A 17,435-nucleotide genomic window follows, 5' to 3' on the forward strand; every position below is an offset into this window, starting at 1 on the left:
CCGGGGGCACCTGAGTAAAAATAGGAATGACTCCCGGTCATTCCCGGCAGATGGTACAGAATGGCTGGTAACCATCTTCATCATAGCAACTGGGGGTTGAGCTCCATCAGCCCCCCCTCTTTCATGTCTAAAGAAAAGATTCTGTACTGCCTGGACTGTCATAGCAGCAGGATGCTGGGCTCCTCTTCCCCGCCCCCCGCCGTTTAATGTCCTGCCTGGACTATCATAGCAGCTGGAGGCTGCCTCCCCCTCATTTTATCTCACTAAAAAGTCAGTGTTTCTTATTCCTGCATTCTTTATTACTTCATCACACAAATGAGGGGACACTGCAATGGTAGCCCAGGAGGGTTGGGGGAGGAGGGAAGCAACAGGTGGGATTGTTGCAGGGGCACCCCCTAGAATGGCATGCAGCATCATTTCTGTGGGATCTGACACGGAGCGGCTGTGCTCTCTGTTACACTGGTTCTCTAGTACACTTGCCCCATATTCTAGGCAGGACTGATTCTATTTTTAGATAAAACATAAAGGAGGGATTGACTCGGGGAGTCATTCCCATTTTTGTCTTTGCGCCCCCGGCTGACCTCAGCAAAGGCCAGCCAGGAGCACCCATGACAGCAGCGGACGGTACAAAACGACTCATAACCATCATCTCATTGCTAATTTACAATGGCACGGCAGACGGTACAGAACAACTGATAACTGTCATCTCATCACCAATTTACAATGGCATGGCAGACGGTACAATAGGGATGGTAACTATCTCTGCTACCTTGCAAAGGCAAATGAATGCTGCTGTATAGCATTGCAGTACCGCCTCTTGTCAGCAGCATCCAGTACACATACGGTGACCGACAAAAGGCAAAATGGGCTCTATGGTTGCCATGCTATGGCGTCTGCCAGGGCAATCCAGGGGAAAAGGGCATGAAATGATTGTCTGCCATTGCTTTCATGGAGGAAGGAATGAGTGATGACTTTTACCCAGAATCACCCGCGACACTGTTTTTGCACTATCATGCATTGGGATCTCAACCTAGAATTCCAATGGGCGTGGGAGACTGCAGGAACTATGGGATAGCTACCCACAGTGCAACGCTCCAGAAATCGATGCTAGCCTCGGTACATGGACGCACACCGCCGAATTATTGTGCTTTGTGTGGCTGCATGCACTCGACTTTATACAATCTGTTTTACAAAACCGGTTTATGTAAAATCAGAATAATCCTGTAGTGTAGACGTACCCTCAGATCCCATCCCATCTAACATCCCATCAATGTTAACTGGCAAAGCACAGAGTGGTGGACTGAGTTCTGTGGTATGGCTTTCCTTGTTTTTTCCCCATGGTTACCCAGTGTCATGCTGCAAATTGCAAATCTTCAACAGATAGTGCGCATAAAAACTATGTTAAATTGCAAAGTCAGGCTGTCAAAAGTTAGAAAATGTCAGAGCTAAGGTTACCTGTGCAACTAGGGTTGCCAGCCCTCCAGGATTGTCCTAAAGTCTCTAGGAATTAAAGATTAATCTTTAATTAAAGATTATGTCATGTGATGAAATCTCCAGGAATACAACCAAAATTGGCAACCCTATGTGCAACGTTAATTTGTCCTCGCTTGTGTGTCTGCATTATGACAGTTTAATTACAGAAGATACCATTTTTCCCAACGGATGGACAGTCCTCAATGAGTGTTCTAGTATTTCGTTTTTTCCTTATAATTCAGTGTGTGGCCCCATGCCTTAGTTAATGCAGGCCAGTCAATTTTATGTCCCTGCTCCAAAACAAGGGGGTACCTAGCTGAGGTTCTCAAATAAGCTTGCCAGAATTTTTTAAAATTCTGCCCCAAACAGTTGAAGTTTGACAAAGTTACAAGCAACTGAAAACAGGGTCAAATAGTAGAAAGTGTCTGGCAGCCTTAATAATGGGGCGTGCTACCTACCCAAACGATAAGGAGTGAGTCAGTGGAAGTGATTATATTTCCAACTATATTCTGTCATGTTTTATACTAGAGCACTTTGGACACTCACAAGCCACTTGGTCTGGCTTAAGCTACAAAAACAAAAGTGCTGAGCACCTGCAACTCCCGTTGCATACTCATATATATATGTAGTGACTAGTGTGTCCCTGTTTACACACTCATCTCCAGTATGCGAATACACAAGGCAAATGTAGCACAAATCTTTATATGCATGTTATGAAAAATGTGTGTGAAACACATAGACCTGGCGAGGTAATATTTTTTATTGGACCAACTTCTGTTGGTGAGAGAAGCTTTTGAGCTTATATACACACATGCTATTCTATTTGTTATTGTTTTCCAGAATCACTGAAAGGCCCAAATCAGGGATCAGAGCCCCATTATGATCGGCACCAAAGAAACGCCATAGGCCCTCTCCAAACATCTTGCAGTTTAAATAAAACAGAAGAAGGTGGAAGAGATTGTAACATATAAGCAGAACAATCCAGGTATTGGGTGGGAAATGTCAGGTTATATATATATACCATAAATGTAATGTGTGCACATATAGACGCGTATGCATCCTGCACCAGTAAGCTCAGTGGCGGCAACAGCAGCAAGCCCTGTGTGTGTAGTGTGGATACAGCAGGTGCTTAGCGAGTGAACAGAAACAGTTGTACGAAGCCAATGCATTGCAGTTCATCGCGTGCCCGGGCTTCGCTCAACAGGGGTACCGTAGTACGTGCTTCGCTCAGTCAGTGTGGGAGGGACCAGGTCCGGAGGAGGAGATGACGCTATGTGGAGGAAGAGAAAGGAGAGGGCGTGACACTTCTCCGCGCTGCTCACTTCCTGGTCTCTCCCCCTCCCAGTAGGACTAGGGGGTAGCACGGGTAGCCACTGACGCCTCCTGCCGCAGTAGCAGCCCCGGGGCGTCGCGCGCTTGGCGTCCCTGGCTCGCGAGGCGAATGGAACGTTGCGTTGGGCGACGGAACGTTGACCCGGGTGGCTGCGAGGTTCTGCACTCGCTGAGCGGGGGTGGCGGCGGCGGCGGCAGCGGGCGGGCTGGACCAGCAGCAGCTGCGGGGACCGGCGGCGGCGGCGGCGGCTCTTTATGCGGGTAGGTTGAGCCCCGCGGCTCGCGGTGGGTAGCGGGGCAGCTGGCGGACCTGCAGCGGCCGCACACGCCTAGCCAGGGGCTGGCAGCAGCCGCACTCCCCTCTGCAGGGAGATGCGGGCGGGCGACAGGCGGGTCAGGAAACTCGAGGTGGAGCTTGGTATTGTCTCGTGCAAGGGTGAGCAGTGTGTTCCTGCAAGGTGAAGCCGGTGTCCCCAAGGGCAGGTGTGGCTCGCGCCGTGCAACGCCTGAGCTCCAGTGGGATCCTTGTCCGCTTGGCTTGGGAGATGTAGCTGGAAGGGGGTGGGGTTGAAGAAGTGAGCCAATGCACGGGCTGTTGGGGAGAGAGAAATCTTGGGGAGCATGTGGCTAATGAAAATGCAAAACAAACAAACAAGGTGTACCCCCCCAAGTGCTCCATAACCATCTGGAGTCCCTTTCCAACCGTAATGATAGTCTTTTTGGCGTATATTCAGAGCATATAAAGAACTCCTCCAGGCGGCCAGGAGCCCATTTCCACACTCTTTGGGGTCCTAAAACGTCTACTGAAGTCCTTGGAAATGTGCGGAAGTTGGGGTGTGTTCAGACAGCACAGATCAGGCCCCAGCATATCATTTACTAGAGCTGTTTCTGCCAAGGGAACATACATCAGGCATTTGGGTTCTGCACCAGTCAAATATTTTCACATTGGCACTGTTTACAAGGTAAATCCCATGCAGCAGCCTTGGAAGATGTGTCTTTTTAAATAGACTTTTAACTATTTTTAAAAAAGTTTATTTTACTACATTTAGGCCTTCAGCATCCCAGCACTGTTTGTATTACTGAACAATGCTGTTCACAACAATATATAAACACATCCTTTAATGAGGTGCCATGGGATTTAAATTCTGCAGCCTCCACAGTTGGACAGTGTCCTGGCAACCTAGGATTGAATTAAAATAAAGAAGTTTGAGTGCTGGTGAGATCTTTAACAAGTATTTGAACAGTTAAACATGTGCACTCATCTGAAAAGCATTTTGTACATCATTTGATGCTTAATTGGAGCTTATAACAGCATATTACTGTATAAAAGCTATGATTTCCAGTTTTATGTATAAGCCGTTCTAAAACTGTGATGCTATAAGACAGTGGCTCTCTACCTTTTCAGACTACTGTACCCCTTTTAGGGTGACCAGATGTCCCGATTTTATAGGGACCATCCCAATTTTTGGATTTTTTTCTTATATAGGCTCCTATTACCCTCCACCCCCATCCCGATTTTTCACATTTGTTGTCTGGTCACCCTAACTCCTTTCAGGAATCTGATTTGTCTTGCGTACCCCAAGTTTCACCTCACTTAAAAACGACTTGCTTACAAAATCAGACATAAAAATACAGAAGTGTCATAGCAGGCTATTGCTGAAAAATTGCTTACTTTCTCATGTTTACAATATAATCATAAAATAAATCAATTGGAATATAAATATTGTACTTACATTTCAGTGAAACATATATAGAGTAGTATAAACGAGCCATTGCATGAAATTTTAGTTTCTACTCACTTCACCAATGCTTTTTATGTAGTCTGTTGTAAAACTAGGTAAATATTTAGGTGAGTTGATGTACCCTTTGGAAGACCTCTGCATACCCCTAGGAATATATGTACCCCTAGTTGAGAGCCACTGCTATAAGGGGTCTGATAAATTAAAAAGGATAACAGATTTTTTGAATTAATGAAAAGTAATTCCTATGGATTTATTTGTAATACTTTTAAATATTTCTAGTGCTCTTTCAACATTATTATAGAATAATTTTTCCATAAATATATAAATTCAGTATTGTTCACTAGAACTCTTCAGCGTTTGAGATAACCTAGGAATAGAAATCACAAATACTCATCTTTCACCTGCGATCACTTTGAATCTGTTCCCAGAGTGCAGATCAGAATTCTGTTAGATTTTTCTTGACTCCCAGTCCAAATAAGGGCAAGTATCTTTTCAGACACACAAATGAGACTACTGTGCTGGACATTCAAGGTGATGAAGATGCAAATAAGCCAGGGAGAGAGAGGCTCTCACTCAAATTATGATGGCATATTGTTCTATTATGAGGGTACCATAGAAAGTGTGTTGATATTTTACAGCAAATGACTGCCGTCTATAATGGGTGGGCAAACTTTTTGGCCCGAGGGCCACATCAACTGTATGGAGGACCGGGTAGGGAAGGCTGTGCTTCCCCAAACAGCCTGGCCCCCGCCCCCTGACTGCCCCCCTCAGAACCTCAAAGCCATCCAACCCCCCTTGCTCCTTGTCCCCTGACTGCCCTCTCCCAGGACCCCCGCCCCATATCCAACCCCCCTATCCCCTGACTGCCCTGACCCCTATCCACACTCCCACCCCCTGACAGCAGCCCCGGGACTCCCACTACCTATCCAGCTGCCCTCTGCTCCTTGTCCCCTGACCACCCTGTCCTGGGACCCTCTGCCCCAACTTCTCCCCGGGATCCCTCCCCCTTATCCAACCCCCACCCCCGGCTCCCTGTCCAATGACTGCCCACCCAACCCCTATCCACACCCCCACCCATGACAGTCCCCCCAGGATTCCCACTCCCAACCCTCTCTGTTCTCCATTCCCTGACCGCGCCCCCCCCCAGAACCTCCGCCCCGTCCAACTGCCCCCTTCTCCCTGACTGCACCCCAGCACCCCTGCTCCCTTACCAACCTTCCTTCCCCCTTACCAGCAGCAGGAGCTCACAGCCGTGACACTCGGCCAGAGCCTGCTACGCTCCCCACTCTGTCCAGTGGGAGCGGCAGACCAGAGTGCGGCCCGCGCAACAGCGAGGCTAACGGAGAGGAGAGGCAGCGAGAGAGGGGCCGTGGACTAGGCTCCCCGGCTCGACCCCTAAGCTCCCGGCAGGACAGTCTCGCGGGCTTGATGTGGCCCACGGGCTGTAGTTTGCCCACTTCTGGTCTACAACAAAACAATAGGATCTTGAGGCAGTTTCAGTGAAATTTATGTTTTTCAGTGTTTAATGAAAGTAACAAAAAAGGCTTATTTAAAATAAGGTAATGACTGTCCATGTAGAAACTTTTATGTAAAAGTGAAGCTACATGTTTGTTTCTGTCATTGCCTTTAAAAGTACATTAAAGAGCGAGTCATACAAACACTACTGCTGTTTGACTGTAGAATGTACTACCATGAGTAGTTCTTATTTCATCTTATTATGAGACTGATCATAATAAGAAGCATTGCTTTTGGACAAAACGTTCACAGAAATTTAGAGACAAGGACCCCAGAAGTTTGATGCAATTGCAGAGCTTTTTTGTCATAAAAGAAACTTGATTTTTCCAAATAAATCAAAGATTTTCAGCATATTAATTCTTGAAATATTTTGCATCATTTTTCATAATAAAGGTTCTGTTTCAATTTACTTTTTATTTAAATGCTGCTGTTATAAATGAACTACACATACCTATTTAAAAACTTGCTCAATAAGGTAAGTCCCTCACAGAGAAGTTTTCATGACAATATTTGTTTTATTAATCCTTCTGTAGGAATAGGATTTAAGAGGGCAAATGCTTTTCACCAGGCATAATAGTGCAGTGAATACAGAATTATTATGCTGCTCTCTCTTGGGTAGGAAGTTGTCAGTTTCTGACTACAAATCTTAATAGGGTTCTGTACGAGACATGTGGGAACTTGTCTTGTGATGACATTTTTGTTCCCTCGTTTGCATTTTTAATGACTAGTTTTTCTTATCTTAGGGCAGGTCTACACTTAAAACATTGGATTGGTGTAGCTGTTCCGCTGTAGCGCTTAAGTGAAGACACTCTTGTGCCGATCAGCATAGTTAATCCACCTCTCCTAGAGGCAATAGCTATGTCGATGGGAGAAGCTCTCCCGTTGACGTAGCGCTGCCTTCACAGGAGGTTAAAATCGGTATAACTACATGCTCATTGGATTATACGACATAGTTATACCGACATAGGTTTGTAGTGTACACTTGGCCTTAGCGTAACAAGAATCTTAGTATATAATATCTTTGAATGCTACTTTCCTGCCCTTAGTTGTGAAAGAAGTATAGTAATACTATATCACATCTTACATGAACATTTTTTCTCTACAAGCTGACCAGGTAAAGTAATCTAGATGTGACTAACAGGAGCTAGTGGATCCTCTTTGTTCTATACTCTAGATCCGACTAATCTCAAATTTAAGGTCATTTCAGAGACGATTAGAAAATGTAACTATCCTAATTGTAGTTGAATATACTCCAGGATGCATGAACTCAAGGAACAGAAGGTTGCTTGCAGTCTCATTGATATTGCAGTTCAGTAAGTTTTATCAGCGACCTCTTATATATCATCCACTAGGTCTGTGGTTTTCAACTAGGGGGTACGCAGAGGTCTTCCAGTGGATACTCAACTCATCTAGATATTTGCCTAGTTTTACAACTGCTACATAAAAATCACTAGCAAAGTCAGTACAAACTAAAATTTCATACAATGACTTGTTTATACTGTTCATATACTATACACTGAAATTTAAGTAAAATATTTATATTCCAGTTGGTTTATTGTATATGGTAAAAATGAGAATAAGCAATTTTTCAGTACTAGTATGCTGTGTCACTTTTGTATTTGTCTGATTTTTGTAAGTAAGTAGTTTTTAAGTGAGGTGAAAGTTGGGGCTACACAAGACAAATCGGACTCCTAAAAGGGGTACAGTTGTCTGGAAAGGTTGAGAACCACTGCAGTAGATAACTAGTCAAAATACTTGCTACCACAGGCTTTGGGATAGCCCAAGTCTCTGGAAAATCCTTAGCGTATAGCTATATCGAGGAGTACACTAGAGACACAAAATATTATGTTAATGTTCCATTCAGATGAATGGAGGAGTGTTGAATGGGGTGCTGTGGGGCACTTGTCAGTATTTTAATCAGTGACTGGGATGATGATGATATGCAGAGTATGATAGTCTTGCAGATAGTGCTAAACTGAGGGGATGAGGATTAAATGCAGTACAATCTTCAGAAATAAAACAAATAGGCTGAAATCAGTACACTGAGATTCTGTAAAAGTAAGATAAAGAACTGCACATAAAGAAGGGATATTCAAATGCACAAATACAGAATGAAGAAATATTGGGAAGGTAGTAGTAGAGTGCCAGAGAGAGGAAGATCAAGGTGTTATAATGAGTGATAAATCAAGAGAGCTAGCAATGTGACACTTTTGCAAAAAACCCCACCCCAGCTGTGATAGTCACGTTGCTAAAGCGTAATATAACATGCAGAGTAACTGCCCTCCTGTACTCCATATTGGTTAAACCTCAGTTGGAGTACTGTGTTCACGTTTGGGCACTATAAAGGATGATGTTCAGAGGATAGCAACAAAAATTATTAAGCTATACAGATATGTAAAAGAACATTAAAATGATCACAGGGATTAATTATTCTTGGGAGTTAGTTTCAGCAAACAGAAATACTAGGTTTAAACTGCAGTAAAGAAATTCTAGGTTAGAGATGGTGTTTTAAAATTAATTTGGGGGTTAATCTGTAGAATTTACCTTACAACTTCAAGGATAACAGATTTTTCTGTGCTTTCTAGTGGGAAAGTAGATTCTCACAGTCCAACTTGCAGTCCTGCTGCAAAATAATAATTGTCACAGCAGCTTCATTCTTTGAATATAAATGAAATACTGAAAGAGTATATCTAAAAGCTGTTTAGAGATTTATTTTTTTAAATGTGCATGATGTATCTATTTTAGGTACTTATATGGCTCCCATGACTTTAGTATATGAGTGTCTTTAATATATTTATCCTCACAACATCCCTGTGAGGTAATTTTTATTCCCATTTTAAAGATGGGGAAATTGAGACCTGGAGACACTAAGTGACTTTTTCAACATCACACAGGAAGTTTGTGGTAGACTGGGGAATTGAGCCCAGGTCTTCCAAGTCCCAGGTTAGAGCCCTAACTGCTGTATAATTTTCTCTCTGTTCCAGTCTTTTAACTCAGAGTGCCCTTTCTGCCTTAACACACCTTGTCTTGGACACTATTGGAAATTATAGTTGTAAATTCCAGCTTCTTATTTACGATCAACACTAAACATTTACTATTGTGGTTCTCTGGGAAACACGCTCTTTACAGCAATATGTTTCCCAAAATGGAGACTGAAAACCTTATTCATCACATAAGCAGGCTTTTTCATGATGACTGTACCTTTGGCGACTGTGGCGAAGTTGAGGGATATTGTGAATTACACTTGTGTGAGGTCTGGAATTTACTATTTTAAGTCCTGGGCTAGCATCAAAATAGCAAAGCTGGTCTAAAAGACCAGTAATATTTATCCTGTCCAACACTTGTAAAGCTTTATAGTTAATAGCTGAAAGCATGATGTCCCCATTCACTGTTTTGGTCATCAGCTCCTTTGTGTTTATATTTCCAGGATTTATACTTCTCTCTTTATGCAGCTTGAGTAGCTGACATTTCTTTAGCCGTTTCTAAGCGCACAGGATCTTAAGAAACAAGAAAACTTCTGCCCTCCTTGTTCCGGTGGCGGTTAAAATGTGGTGTGTATAGGATTCTGTTTTCTTAAATGCTTCTGCATGTTCTGAAACTGCCATAGATCTGTTCAGGTGCTTAATCTAATGCCTATTGACATCAATGAGCTTTGGATCAGACCCTTAGTCTTTTTTTATGTCCAGTCTCCTGCTACTAGATGTGGTTCACCCTGATCCAATGCATCCTTACATTAGACAGGTAGCCCAGCACTGACTTCATCTTTCTTTGTTAGCTTCTTCCTGAACAAAGCAAGATAGAAATGCCCTTAACAGATGGTGATGTGGTTAGTGCTTTAAACAATGCCAAATGCCATCCATTGATTGCTTCTGCAAAATAACTTCTAATGCAAGGTAAACTCATACAGAAATTATATAGATTTCAGACAAAAACTGTTACCATCTGCTCTGAGAAATAGTGTACCTCAAACAAAGCTCTTTGTTACTTAGGACAGAAAATATTAGTATCTCTTCATTTGAGAAACCATGGGCTTCATTCTCCTTTCACTTATACTGATGTAACTCCATTGACTAGTGACTGCTTATTTACACTGTGTAAATGAGAGAATCGGGCTTTGTGTCTCTTAAACAGCCATATCTCCTCATTGTCTATTAGATACATGCCTGTCTGCTGCTGTCAGAACAGAGTCTCCAGACCTGATTTTCAGCCTCACAGCTAAACCAGGCCTGCCTTTGAAGCTGGCTAATTTCTACCTCCCCCTACTCCTCAGGGAAAAGTTCTCTTTACATATTCATATCCTTGCTCAACTGCTTCCTTCAGAAATATTCAACTCCAATTAAACCTCCACCCAAAACCAGACGCTTCAAATCAAAGAAATAAAACTCTGGTCTCTGATGTATTGGCTAAGAAAAGTTGATTTTTCATAAAGCTGTGAGCTATAGCCCCATATAAAATACAAAAATAACCACATGAACACAGTTTTGTGAACCATGGGTATGACCCAATGATGTGATGTTGACTCCCAAGAGCTGTAGCTGTAAGAAGAATATCATGTGACTCATGATAAAGTCATGGGAGTTTGCAGCACGGTTGTTTGAACCTTGATAGGCACCTAAGCTGAATTAGTGTTCCTTAACATGGTTATAATGTTTTTCTGCCCAGAAAAACTGTTTTTCTGCTAGACTTTTTAAGAGAACCTCAAACTGTTGTCCTACCACCGACCGGTGCAGCTCCGCTAGTGCTAGCAATGATGGGAATGCTAGTGTAGCCAGAACAACTTTTTCCTATGTGTCATCTGATCTTTCTTCCAGCAAGTTGAAATCAAAGTATTAAAAATACCTATATCCAGTCTATACTATTGCTTCCATGTTGGTAGCACTAGAGAAGCACCTAGGGACTAGACCAAACGTGGCTGAACTGCTAAAAATTCTCAGAGTAAATAAACTAGGGCAATGAGTTCCCCTCCTCTTGATCAACTAGAGCGCTTTAGTCTTAACAGAAGCAACTAGAAAACATTAAAATTTTCTGTCTCTTTATAATTATCCCACAGATCCTTTGGTAGAATTGATCTGGGCAAATTGTGGCAGGCACATCTTAGATACGAAGAAGATTTATGTTGCATAAAACTGGTGCAGCAAGCTCACCCTTTCACAGTTACAGGTACACAAATAAACCTCCTTACCAATTTCTGTCACGGTAGATACCCTTATTTGAAAAGATTCATTTAGTTTTCATAGGTATAATCACTGAAGCTTTCAGTTGAAATGGTAAATTCAGATTCCTAAATAGTTATTGTTTGCAGTATATTTAAACACATATATTGTTGCTCTTTTATGACATTTTTATTGAGACTAAGTTATTTAAAGCCGTATACTTCCTGTCTAGAACACCCTTCTTAGCTGCTGGGGATGTGAGATAAATTTAATCACTTTGGTTACTGAAAAAGTATTACTTCAATACCACAGGTGCCAATTCTTTAAATAGTGTCAATGAGTTGATATAGCGTCTATGAAACACGCACAACCACAGTGTCTCTTAAATATTTTTAATTAAAAAAAAATGAAGTGAAAGGAAATGATACAATTATACCTGAGATCATGTTTATATTTTTAAGTATAACCTAGATTTGCAGATCTTTCAAGAAGTCAGATTCTTTTTGTGTCTCTCTTTGTGTGAGATACTCTGGGTTATGTTATACATGAGGTCAGATTAAGTGACATAAATTCCAAGGCAAGATGGTAACATTAGGATTCTCTAATTTCAGAAAGTGTATATGTACTTCAGAAAGCTAAATGTTAGCAGATTTCAAATAGTGGCAGTGGTAATATTATCTAGCAGTTAAGGCCCTGACCTTGCAGAACATAGTCACGTGCTTAATATTATTTCTGTGAGTAGTCCCACTGAAATCAATGGGTTTAATACTTTGTAGTAAAGTTAAGCGTGGACGTATTTTGCAGAATCAGAGTCTAAGGCCATGTCTACATCTAAAGTTTTGCAGCGCTGGTTGTTACAGCTGTATTAGTACAGCTGTATAGGGCCAGCGCTGCAGAGTAGCCACACTTACAGCAACCAGCGCTGCAAGTGGTGTTAGATGTGGCCACACTGCAGCGCTGTTGGGCGGCTTCAAGGGGGGTTCCGGGAACGTGAGAGCAAACCGGTAAAGGAGACCCGCTTCGCCGCGGTTTGCTCTCTCGTTCCCGGAGCCACCCAGCAAACCGCAGAGAAGGAGACCTGCTTGCTCTGGGCTCCGGGAACGAGAGAGCAAACCGGGAAAGGAGACCCGCTTCGCCGCGGTTTGCTCTCGCGTTCCCGGAGCCACCCAGCAAACCGCAGGGAAGGAGACCTGCTTGCTCTGGGCTCCAGGAACGAGAGAGCAAACCGGGAAAGGAGACCCGCTTCGCCGCGGTTTGCTCTCGCGTTCCCGGAGCCACCCAGCAAACCGCAGGGAAGGAGACCTGCTTGCTCTGGGCTCCGGGAACGAGAGAGCAAACCGGGAAAGGAGACCCGCTTCGCCGCGGTTTGCTCTCGCGTTCCCGGAGCCACCCAGCAAACCGCAGGGAAGGAGACCTGCTTGCTCGGGGCTCCGGGAACGAGAGAGCAAACCGGGAAAGGAGACCCGCTTCGCCGCGGTTTGCTCTCGCGTTCCCGGAGCCACCCAGCAAACCGCAGGGAAGGAGACCTGCTTCCTCTGGGCTCGGGGAACGAGAGAGCAAACCGGGAAAGGAGACCCGCTTCGCCGCGGTTTGCTCTCGCGTTCCCGGAGCCACCCAGCAAACCGCAGGGAAGGAGACCTGCTTGCTCGGGGCTCCGGGAACGAGAGAGCAAACCGGGACAGGAGACCCGCTTCGCCGCGGTTTGCTCTCGCGTTCCCGGAGCCACCCAGCAAACCGCAGGGAAGGAGACCTGCTTGCTCGGGGCTCCGGGAACGAGAGAGCAAACCGGGAACGGAGACCCGCTTCGCCGCGGTTTGCTCTCGCGTTCCCGGAGCCACCCAGCAAACCGCAGGGAAGGAGACCTGCTTCCTCTGGGCTCGGGGAACGAGAGAGCAAACCGGGAAAGGAGACCCGCTTCGCCGCGGTTTGCTCTCGCGTTCCCGGAGCCACCCAGCAAACCGCAGGGAAGCAGACCTGCTTGCTCTGGGCTCCGGGAACGAGAGAGCAAACCGGGAAAGGAGACCCGCTTCGCCGCGGTTTGCTCTCGCGTTCCCGGAGCCACCCAGCAAACCGCAGGGAAGGAGACCTGCTTGCTCGGGGCTCCGGGAACGAGAGAGCAAACCGGGAAAGGAGACCCGCTTCGCCGCGGTTTGCTCTCGCGTTCCCGGAGCCACCCAGCAAACCGCAGGGAAGGAGACCTGCTTCCTCTGGGCTCGGGGAACGAGAGAGCAAACCGGGAAAGGAGACCCGCTTCGCCGCGGTTTGCTCTCGCGTTCCCGGAGCCACCCAGCAAACCGCAGGGAAGCAGACCTGCTTGCTCTGAGCTCCGGGAACGAGAGAGCAAACCGGGAAAGGAGACCCGCTTCGCCGCGGTTTGCTCTCGCGTTCCCGGAGCCACCCAGCAAACCGCAGGGAAGCAGACCTGCTTGCTCGGGGCTCCGGGAACGAGAGAGCAAACCGGGAAAGGAGACCCGCTTCGCCGCGGTTTGCTCTCGCGTTCCCGGAGCCACCCAGCAAACCGCAGGGAAGGAGACCTGCTTCCTCTGGGCTCGGGGAACGAGAGAGCAAACCGGGAAAGGAGACCCGCTTCGCCGCGGTTTGCTCTCGCGTTCCCGGAGCCACCCAGCAAACCGCAGGGAAGGAGACCTGCTTGCTCGGGGTTCCGGGAACGAGAGAGCAAATTGGGGAAGGAGACCAGCTTGATTACCAGAGGCTTCCTCCTTCCACGGAGGTCAAGAAAAGCGCTGGTAAGTGTCTACATTGGATTACCAGCGCTGGATCACCAGCGCTGGATCCTCTACACCCGAGACAAAACGGGAGTACGGCCAGCGCTGCAAACAGGGAGTTGCAGCGCTGGTGGTGCCCTGCAGATGTGTACACCTTCAAAGTTGCAGCGCTGTAACTCCCTCACCAGCGCTGCAACTTTCTGATGTAGACAAGCCCTAAGGGAGTTCACGGCTATTCATAGGATCATACTAAGTCAATGAGTTCCTTTTCGGTTAAAATGCACATCCTGTGTTATGCAGATTGATAGTGGGATCCAGCATTGAGATTTCAGATCAGCAGATGGATTAATTTCTCAACTAGACAATAAATGAAGTTTCTCTGACAACATGATTTGTTAAGTCCTAAATATTTCTGTATTTCTGACTACTTTTTCTTTAACACCCATCTGCAGTATCTGAGATGCTGGACTGGTTTTAACAATTAAACTGAAAACTAGGCCCAGCATACATTCTGTCTCTAGAAACTCAGCAATTTGACTTTTGATGAACACACAGTCCCTCTCTCTTCTGTATCAGGATGGAAAAATGCACTTTTCCATTAATTTTTTTTTTTGCAGTACCTTCCAGATAGACAAGTATTTAGAAGTAGATGCAGAAAGTTAACCACTTGTACAGGACTATTAAATGCAAGGTAGAAGGAGCTGTTAAAATCTCTTTGCTGAAAGGTGGATTTTTATATTGAAGGATGGCAATGGCTCTTTAGGAACACTTATGGTTTGTGTACATATGTATTTTGGCATAATGTAAAAATTTTTTTACTTGTCTCTGGATTTAAAAACATACCTGGCATGTTAGACTTTGAAAAGCAGCTACTGTACACATGCTATAACTTTTTGAAAATATTAAGTCATTAAAGCAAATTGATTGCTCCCTTGCCAAGATTTTCTTATCTCAATTTTTAGCTAATATTTAAAAAAAAAAAAAAACCTTGAGTCAATAAAGCTATTCTCTTATTTTTTTTTAAACCACTGAGTTTAAAAATCTTAAAATTAGGGCTGTCAAGCGATTAAAAAAATTAATCGCAATTAATCACACTGTTCACCAGTAATAGAATACCATTTATTTAAATATTTTTGGATGTTTTCTACATTTTCAAATATATTGATTTCAATTACAATACAGAATATAAAGTGTACAGTGCTCGCTTTATTTTTTATTACAAGTATTTGTACTGTAAAAAAAAGAGATTTTTTTCAATTAACTTAATACAAGTACTGTAGTGCAGTCTCTTTATCATGAAAGTTGAACTTACAAATGTAGAATTATGTACAAAAAACTGCATTCAAAAATAAAACAGTGTAAAATTTTAGAGTCTGCAAGTGCACCCAGTCCTAATTCTTGCTCAGCCAATCGCTCAGACAAACAAGTTTGTTTACATATGCAGGAGATAATGTTGCTTGCTTCTTGTTTACAATGTCATCTGAAAGTGAGAACAGGTATTCTCATGGCACTGTTATTGCCATCACAAGATGTTTAAGTGCCAGATGTGCTAAAGATTCATATATCTCTTTGTGCTTCAACCACCATTCCAAGGGATGTGTGTCGAGGCTGATGACTGGTTTTGCTCGATAACAGTCCACAACAATGCGGACCAATACATGTTCATTTTCATTATCTGAGTCATATGCCACCAGCAGAAGGTTGATTTTCTTTTTTGGTGGTTCAGGTTCTGCAGTTTCCGCATCGGAGTGTTACTCTTTAAAGACTTTTGAAAGCATACTCCACACCTCATCCCTCTCAGATTTTGCAAGGCACTTCAGATTCTTAAGCCCTGGGTCCAGTGCTGTGGCTGTCTTTAGAAATCTCTCACTGGTACCTTCTTTGCGTTTTGTGAAATCTGCTGTGTGTGTGCTCTTTATATGAACGTGTGCTGGATCATCATCCGAGACTGCTGTAACATGAAATATATGGCAGAATGTGGGTAAAACAGAGTAGGGGACATACAATTCTCCCCCAAGGAGTTCAGTCACAAATTTAATTAACGCATTATTTTTTTAATGAGCGTCATCAGCATGGAAGCATGTCTTCTGGAGTGGTGGCTGATCCTTTGCATATCTAGCACATAAATACCTTACAAATCCAGCTGCAAAAATGCCTATTCTCACTTTCTGGTGACATTGTAAATAAGAAGAGGACAGCATTATCTCCTATAAATGTAAACAAACTTGTTTGTCTTAGCGATTGGCCAAACAAGAAGTAGGACTGGGTGGACTTGTAGGCTCTGAAATTTTACATTGTTTTGGTTTTGAGTACAGTTATGTAACAAAACAAAAAAAAATCCACATTTGTAAATTGCACTTTCACGACAAAGAGATTGCACTACAGTACTTGTATGAAGTGGATTAAAAAATACTATTTCTATTGTTTATAATTTTACAGTGCAAATATTTATAATAAAAAATAATATACACTGATTTCAATTACAACACAGAATACAATGTATATGAAAATGTAGAAAAGCATCTGAAATATTTAATAAATTTCAATTTGTATTCTTTTGTTTAACAGCGCAATTAAAATTGCGATTAATCGTGATCCATTTTTTTGAGTTAACTGCAATTAATCGATAACCCTACTTAAATATATATTTCCAGACTAAGATATTGACTTCTGATGGGAAACAGATCCTTTTTAAAAGGGAGATAATATCCTAGAAATAGTGGTTTATAATGGAAGCCAGATAAACGTGCTATAGTTCAGAATCTACCAGATATCTTAGTAGTTGTTTTGATATTGTTTTATCTGCACTAGAATACATGTTCTTGATGAAAAAAAAGGAATCCATTCCATTGAGGAATTTATTCCTACTCAAGGGTTTGTTAGTGACAGTCATCCTCACCAGATGGTCCATGTTGTCAATATGCACCAAACATAGCAATCATGTATACAACGGACCTAACTAAATTTTGGCAAAAGTGATCCATTTCAACCAAGTGAGAAAAATCATTTTCTTCTGAATGTTAGAAATCTCCCAGTGTAGCTTTCTGTAGGAAGATTTTTCCAGTTTGATATTGAAGAAGAAGGTATAAATACAGAAAAGAAAAGATTAGGAAATTGCAACCAATGATCTAGGGAAAAAATTGCCTACCACATAGGATGTATTTGTGTTGCTATGGCTGAATGTAGTTTGCTTGTTAATACCATGTGTTCAGTAACACATAATTTATAGGGCAACGTATATGATCATCAGACTTTTGGATGAGATGTGAAACTGGGGAGCTGGGTAATTAAAAATCCCATGGCATTTTTATGCAAGTGGTGTTAAAGCTGTTAACATTGGAACATAGATTTCAGTTTGAGTGAGAAAGTTCTACAGAATTAAATTCACCTGCTGTTTCAGTTGGATATGATCCTCACTTCCTATTTTATTATTATTAATCATGTTCATTATGATAGTGCGTAAAGACCAACTGCATTGGGCCCCATTGTGCTAG

The 17,435-nt window shown here is 43.3% G+C and overlaps 1 protein-coding gene across 3 annotated transcripts in view; it reads left to right on the plus strand.

The window, feature by feature from the left end:
• The first annotated feature begins 2,769 nt into the window (after positions 1 to 2,769).
• Positions 2,770 to 17,435, plus strand: part of ZDHHC3 (zinc finger DHHC-type containing 3) — a 49,353-nt gene continuing 34,687 nt past the window's right edge. Inside the window, exons 1-2 of one of the 3 annotated variants that reach the window (XM_030551175.1) lie at positions 2,770 to 3,066; positions 11,113 to 11,222. The gene's annotated coding sequence lies outside the window, so the exon portion shown is untranslated. The remainder of the gene's footprint in view (positions 3,067 to 11,112; positions 11,223 to 17,435) is intronic. The other 2 variants (XM_030551174.1, XM_030551176.1) reach the window with 2 other exon arrangements.

The sequence above is a fragment of the Gopherus evgoodei genome, chromosome 2 (genome assembly GCF_007399415.2).
Source record: "Gopherus evgoodei ecotype Sinaloan lineage chromosome 2, rGopEvg1_v1.p, whole genome shotgun sequence".
NCBI lineage: Eukaryota > Metazoa > Chordata > Testudines > Testudinidae > Gopherus > Gopherus evgoodei.